This window comes from Chelonia mydas, chromosome 5, assembly GCF_015237465.2.
Source record: "Chelonia mydas isolate rCheMyd1 chromosome 5, rCheMyd1.pri.v2, whole genome shotgun sequence".
Classification (NCBI taxonomy): domain Eukaryota; kingdom Metazoa; phylum Chordata; order Testudines; family Cheloniidae; genus Chelonia; species Chelonia mydas.
Genome location: NC_051245.2, coordinates 42,379,132 through 42,387,174, shown reverse-complemented (window position 1 = coordinate 42,387,174; position 8,043 = coordinate 42,379,132). Strand labels below are relative to the sequence as shown.

At 39.0% G+C, this 8,043-nt stretch overlaps 1 pseudogene; it reads right to left on the bottom strand.

The window, feature by feature from the left end:
• Positions 1–1,836: 1,836 nt before the first annotated feature.
• On the bottom strand, positions 1,837–7,841 carry LOC102948265 (annotated as a pseudogene).
• Between the last annotated feature and the right edge of the window lie 202 nt (positions 7,842–8,043).

Below are 8,043 nucleotides of genomic sequence, written 5' to 3'. Positions count from 1 at the left end.
CACATACATAGCAAACTTCATAAGTTCACATACAAAGATAGCACATAAACATTAATATCCCATTGATTGTAACAGAGTAAGAGTTTTAACATGATACCTCACAAGGCATACTTTGTACAAAACACATCATAATTATATCACCAGGGTAAATATCGGGGTGGTAGGCTGTTGCCCCAGCCCAGCCCCTATTCACCAGCCCATGAAGCAGGGCCAGCGCAACCGGGGAGCAATCTGCTCCAATCCACTGTCTAATGTAATGAGTAGTGAGCAGGCCTGAGAGTCATTGCACTTCCTGATACCCAGTCTGTGCTGATGCTCTAACTCTCTGGCTTCTACACAACCTGAGACCAAGGAAACAGTACAATCTAAACAAGGAAACCATTGTATTGACATTTCCAGTTGGACATAGTGGATGGTTATCTCACTTGTTCTTACAACTGTTTCTTTTATGTTCACAAAAACTGTCAGAAACTGTTTCTGACAGACCCATTTTGGCATGCCCACACACAATAGGAATTATTCTGGGGAAGTTCTATGGCCTGTGTTATACAGGAGGTCAGACTAGATGATCACAATGGTCCCTTCTGGCCTTGGAATCTATGAATCTCTGAAACGGTGCACCTTATAACCAGAGTTGTACCAGTGCATTCTGGGATTCCTAATACAACTATGCCAAGGTGCCCAACACAGTTGTTGGGATCAGGGGTTTTGGAGTAATTTTCAAACACAATGCATTGCATCATGGGATGGGTTTAAGAGAAATGACTCAACAGTTGCAGCCACATGTCTGTGGTTCCCTGTCCACATTGAAGCATAACTATGCTTCATAGTCAGTTCAGACCCTGTTCCAAACATTGCCACCTCGTAGCATCACGAACTGTAAAAGGCTCAGCTGTTTTGTGTTGGCACAAAGTGATGTACAGGCATTGAAAGATCACAGTATTCCAAACGATAGTTTGTAGCAACACTTTCTCCATCTAGTGTAGACAAAGCCAAAAAGAGGTCTTTGTGGAAAAGTTTGTTTAAGAAAAAAAAAGAACTGAAGTATAAAGTTATAGAAGAAAGGAAAAATGTCAGAAATGAAATCTGTTCACAAATACAAGTGGAAAGTAAAGAGACATAAGTTGCAAAGCTGAGAATTTCTAGATTCTTTTCTTAATTAAAGAGAGAGATCCATGTGACTTTTGGATTCCCAGCTTCACTAAAGATTAGCTTGAAAATCTGTTTTAGGTAAACAGCATCTGCTCCTACCATGGCCTAACAAAGTGCTGACTAGTTGGTAAATAGATTATCACTGTCTGATTTCTACACTAATAACTGATTCATTACTCAGGCTTCCTGGTGCATTGTAATTGTCAGTAATAACTGCTGATGTTCTTGCATGTCATTCTTTAGGTGCAAGTAATATTTATTTGTGGGCTGGGCTGGAAACACTGGATAACTATTTTGAATGCCCTATGGTCACTTTCCACCAATCTCACTTTGTAAAGGCACTTCGTTTCAATGACTAAAACCATATTTTACAGGATGGTGTTTCTCTTTCTTCAAAATTAATATTAAATCCTGGTGTAAAACTTTAGAGAACTCCACCTCAGGGGGAGGGATAGCCCAGTGGTTTGAGCATTGGTCTGCTAAACCCAGGGTTGTGAGTTCAATCCTTGAGGGGGCCATTTAGGGATCGGGGCAAAAAAAATTGGGGATTGCTCCTGCTTTAAGCAGGGGGTTGGACTAGATGACCTCCTGAGGGCCCTTCCAACCCTGATATTCTATGAACTCCTTACCAGTGACAGATTAATGATTTTGCCACCCTTAGGTCCTGAAATAATTGCTGCCCCCCATATGAACTTGTTTTCATTTTTTTACAAATTCATTTGAACTAAAATGAATCTAAATATCATTAAAATAATTGAACATTTACAAGTTTTATTATAAATAAAATTACAAGTACAGCGGACCCTCGCTTGAACGTGCGTCTGTATAGCACGATTTCGCTTATAGCGCGGCACTGCACATGGGTCCAAAACCCCGCGTTCAAGTGGAGGTCCCATGTATATCAAATACTTTTATTTCTTTTATTGTATCAACATAATATAAAAAATAAATATGTGAGTAGTAAGTAATTACATTTGTTTTCGGGTACACTTTTGAGCGGCAAATTTATTAATTAATTCTGTATGATCCAGAGAAGTTGTTAGATCCTTTTCAATTGTCAGGAGAGAAAGGGAGTTTACTTTTTCTTCACTGAGATTAGCCCTCAAATAGTTTTTCACCCTTTTTAATGCCGAAGATGATCGTTCCACTGAACAGTTTGTAGCAGGTGTGCAAACGAACATTCGGAAGGCAATATCAAATATTTGGATATACTGAATGAATGTTTAGATTTTGAAGAAGGCTGCAATATCTTAAAATTGACTTCTTTTCATTTTCAGGAATTTCGACACCTTCCAAATACGATTGAAAATGTAGACACTCATTCACGAATGATTCCTTTAAATCTCCTTGGTAGCATAGCTGTAATTTTTTAGTGTGAACTGTTATTTCAGTGTGTCAATGTGGACACAAGAACAAATGGATATAAACTGGCCACCAGGAAGTTTAGACTTGAAATTAGATGAAGGTTTCTAACCATCAGAGGAGTGAAGTTTTGGAATAGCCTTCCAAGGGAAGCAGTGGGGGCAAAAGATCTATCTGGCTTTAAGATTAAACTTGATAAGATTATGGAGGAGATGGTATGATGGGATAACATGATTTTGGTAATTAAATATTCATGGTAAATAGGCCCAATGGCCTGTGATGGGATATTAGATGGGGTGGGATCTGAGTTACCCAGGAAAGAATTTTCTGTAGTATCTGGCTGGTGAATCTTGCCCATATGGTCAGGGTTTAGTTGATCGCCATATTTGGGGTCAGGAAGGAATTTTCCTCCAGGGCAGATTGGAAGAGGCCCTGGAGGTTTTTCACCTTCCTCTGTAGCATGCGGCACGGGTCACTTGCCAGAGGATTCTCTGCTCCTTGAAGTCTTTAAAGCACAATTTGAGGACTTCAATAGCTCAGACATAGGTGAGAGGTTTTTCGCAGGAGTGGGTGGGTGAAATTCTGTGGCCTGCATTGTGCAGGAGGTCAGACTAGATGATCATAATGGTCCCTTCTGACCTTAGTATCTATGAATCTATATCTGTTGTTGAAGTATTGGTAATGTTAGAGAGAAACTGAAATCTGCCATAAATTTCTTGATACGCATTACTTCTGCGTTTTAATTCGGAGCACACAAGGTCTAGTATTGTTAAAAAGGTATCTACTTTAAATTTATCTCTACCATACATTTCCACTTCAACTTCGCGTATCTCATCAGATTGAAGTTTACGCTTTCTTTTTCGCCTTGTGTCAAATTCGTAGTCTTCAATTTCAGATTTTTCTTTGGCTGTCTCTTCGTACATATCAAACAAGTCCCATATAGAGTTAATGTATCCTATTAGTGAGTTGTAGAGTTCTACAACTGTCTGTATATCAATATAAACATTTTGCAGTTTTTGGCTAGTTATATTAAATCTTTCCAAAAGTGAGTTCTGTCAGGGTTCCTTCCCCACGCTGAACTCTAGGGTACAGATGTGGGGACCTGCATGAAAGACCCCCTAAGCTTATTTCTACCAGCTTAGGTTAAAACTTCCTCAAGGCACAAAGTCTTTGCCCTTGGATTAGGTAAATGCTGCCACCACCAAGTGATTTAACAAACAATCAAGGAAAGGACGACTTGGAGTTCCTATTTCCCCAAAATATTTCCCCAAGACCTTACACCCCCTTTCCTGGGGATGCTTGAGAATAAACAAGATGAGCACAAACCAGCCTTGGATTTTTAAGACCCAAAAAACCCAATCAGATTCTTAAAAAACAGAACTTTATTAAAAGAACAAAAAAAGATAAGAGAACAACTCTGTAAGATCAGAATGGAAGATAATCTTATAGGCAGTCAGATTCAAAACATAGAGAATCCCTCTAGGCAAAACCGTAAGTTACAAAAAGACACAAAAACAGGAATACACTTCCTCCAGCACAGCGAATTTCACAAGCCAAAACAAAGAAAACCTAACACATTTTCTAGATAGATTACTTACTAACTTTACAGAGTTGGAGGGCTTGCACCCTTGATCTGTTCCCAGCAAAGGTATCACACAGAGAGACAAAAGTCTTTTCCCCACCTCCAGATTTGAAAATATCTTGTCCCCTCATTGGTCATTTTGGGTCAGGTGCCAGCCAGGTTACCTGAGCTTCTTAACCCTTTACAGGTAAAAGGACTTTGCCTCTGGCTAGGAGGGATTTTATAGCACTGATTACAGAAAGGTGGTTACCCTTCCCTTTATATTTATGACAAGCTCCAAAATACAGCCATAAAAGCTGCCTCAAGTCGATGGAGTTTTCGCTGCAGGCCTGCAGCTTCATTTCGTGTAACAGGTTTCTCAGTAGCATCTTCCTTTATTGTATTTAAGGGTTTAATTATAGCATTCCAGTTTTCACTCAAATTATGACAAGCTTCCACTCGAGATGACCATAGAGTCTCAGAAAGTCTTTTTATTACTTTACTGCCTGGCTTCAAATTAGATAGTAAAATCTCCTACCCGTGAGTAGAGGCAGAAAAAAATAAATAAAGATATTGGGCAGTTGAGAAAAATGAACGTGCTTCTTGACAACTTTCTGCTGCACATACTCCAACCAGATTTAAAGACTGGGAGGAGCAAGGCACATACAAAGCATAAGGATTTATATTCGTTATTATTATATTCGTTGCTTGCAATCCGCTATATACACCAGACATGTTAGTGGCATTGTAGTACGACTGGCCACGGCAGTTTGTGATATCTAATCCATAACAATTCAAAGTTGAAAGTACAGCATCAGCTAACTGTTCTGATTTGTGGCCAGTATTTGGTAAAAAACAAAGAAACCTCTCTACTGGTATGCCATCATCGTTTACATATCTCAGTATAAAAGCCATTTGATCAACATGAGATATATCGGGAGTTGAGTCAACGCTTATTAAGAAATATTTGGCTTCTTTTACTTCTTTAATAATATTTGAGATCACATTTGAAGCCATCAATTTTATAAATTCATTACATATATAGGATGAAAGATAAAATATGTTACCTCAACCTTCATTTCTGTAACGTGCAATGTGATTTGCTAGAAATGGATCGAATTCTGTGACAAGCTCAAGGGCCATCATGTAATTGCCGTTATAAGGTGATCCAAATTTTTCCACCTTACCTCTAAATGCAAGTCTTCTGCTTGAAAGTTTCTTTACCACTACTACAATCCTCTTCAACACATTTCTCCAATAAATAATGTCTTCTTCCATTTGAAATATTAAATTCGTATCAATTCTTCTGGATATCTCGCCTCTCTTCACCATTGTCAGTACACATGTTTTATGTTCAGTCGAATTTTCATGTTCACGTAGTCGAGCTGATATGTTTTTCCAGTCACGGTATCCATGCCAGACTAGAGATCCCTCCGAATAATTGACATGGGGCACAAAACACGGCTCCTTTGCTCTCCGAATATACAAGATATTGCCGTCGCTTTACTTCACCATTTAAAAGATGTCATTCAAATACATTTTTTGTTAGAACACGCATTTTATCAGGATATTGTCTTTTTGAGTTAGTAAAATCACTATCAATATTTTGTTTAATACCTTACGTTGATAAATACTCAATTGTAGCATCATTCAATATCCATTGGGCTGGGTCGTCACTTATGGTAGATATTTCAGTGTCAGATTGAATTTCTGATTGACATGATTTGCAAATCTCTGCAGTATTGTCAAAGAAATCCAGATCAACATGATTCCCGGTAGTCTCTGATATGCTAGTAATTGGAGCATTTTCTTCAACACTAACCGCAGCTGGAATTTCTTCATTAGTTTCAATATGTACTTTAATCACATCAATATTTTCAACATCAGCACCAATATTTTCACTTTTTACTTCACTACTACTTTCAAGTATATTTCTGTCTCATTGTTGGCACTAACTGATACAACAAAGGGATCACTGATGCTGCGATTACAAAAATGCTGCTATTACAAATTTGCCGCCCCTGAATATTTGCCGCCCTAGGCCTAGGCCTTGTTGGCCTATGCGATCATACACCGCTGCTCCTTACCAGTGATATTCAGGGAGGAGAAGGTTGCTCTTTGTCTGTGATATACTTATGCTTGGAAGGATTTGATTTTCCTCCATAAATGTCAGTAAATACGGATTTCACCATACTCACACAAACTGATGAAAAAAAATGAACATTTAAATAAATACAAATAGGAAAAATGCTAAAACCACAATTTTGCATAACTGAAAATGTAAACTGATCAAACAAAAGCTTAAAAATAATCAATATTATGTGTTGAAATTATTTTAAAAAATCAATTTTTATGCTCCTTTGGTTTGTGCACTTGGTCTGGGAAGGGTCTTTAAAGAAATATTATTAATTCCAGTGCCTGTTCTGATACTCTGAGGAGACGTTCTCGGGGAAATTGCAGATATGGGATGCTTTGAATAAAAAGCAACCACAAGCTGGAGATGCATTTTTTATTCTGCTTTCCCCTCTTTTAATTTCTTTATGCATTTATAATGAATCTCTGGTGAACAGATGGCAGCTAGTTCCTCACAATGATACTTTACTAGTTGTGGCAAGATGATGATGATGATGAAGCAGTTATCCATTAATCCTGTGGCAGCTGATGGTTACAAGCACCAGGGCAGGTCACCCCTGTTTATAAGGTTATTCAATACTGGAGATTTTTTTTCTTTTCCACTAATTCTTTGAGGAAATTTTCTGAAATGTTAATTTCCTATTCTCATGCCTTGGAAATGTCATCAAGATGCTAATACCTTGGGAAAAACATGTATGTAGAATCATATTTTTTTGCATGTTCTTGCAGTGAAGACGCTTTTGGACAAGAAGGGACCCATTTTAACTCCTTTAAAAAAAAAAGGACCAGTTTTGAATTGGCAATGATCAAATTTCCATCACTTCGAATTGCATTGCAAATAATCACCAAACTCCATGTTTACTCTTTTCAAGCCTCTACATTTTTCATCCGCAAAGTAAAAAATTTCTCTAATGAATAAAAAGCTTTTCAGTGTAAAACAGACATGAGAAAGTATTACTGACGTAACAAATTGGACATTCATACTCTTCTGGATGCCCAAATTATAGGCCTGCATTTTAGGACAACTCCTGCAAACACTGTGTATTAGCCCAACTGTGTTATGTTCAAAACATACACACCGAGAAGCTGGTTAAGAAACATAAATCCTCTTGCTGGAAGTTTGCAATGTGACTCTACTTTATTTCTTAGAAGTCAGAATGAATACACACAAAAAACCCCAGACAGAAAGAGGAAACAGGCTGCTTCCTAAAACGGAGCGGCACAGTTCACCCTACCTTGCTTTAAGATGGCTGTGTCCAGATGGACTGCTGAATGCTCTTCTCCTTCCCCCTGCAAAACACACACACACACACACATGCACGGACCACCTCTAACACAGTCCTCAATCCACCACAAAGTGCCCCAGGGATTCCCACGGGGACTGAGCTGGAAGAAATCCCAGCGCCCAATCCACAGTGCTAGCAGTAAGGATGCCACGGTGAGGCTATACTACTGACCCTTCAGGATTACAGTAGCTCCTGCAGCTGCTGTGCCAACTACTCTGCTAAAGAGAATGTCCAGCGGAGCTGCAAAATTGAGAGTCCCTCCACCCTGGCACTCACCTCTGTGCACTCTGGACTGCAGGGCACTGTGGCAGCAAAGCTGCCCAGGACACAGTCCCATGGGGTTCCATATTTGTGCTCTCTTTTTTTCCCCAGATAAAACGTGCTCCAATTCTCACTAAAACTGCATTTTGTATAACTGCCAAAACTGAAAACCAAACCTCAGGACTCAGTGAAAAAGGCTTCTTTCCTTCTCAGATAAGGTTCTGCAAGTCGAATTAGACTCCCAGTGACTCCTGTGCAATCCCACAGCCTTCAGTGGATGTATACTGG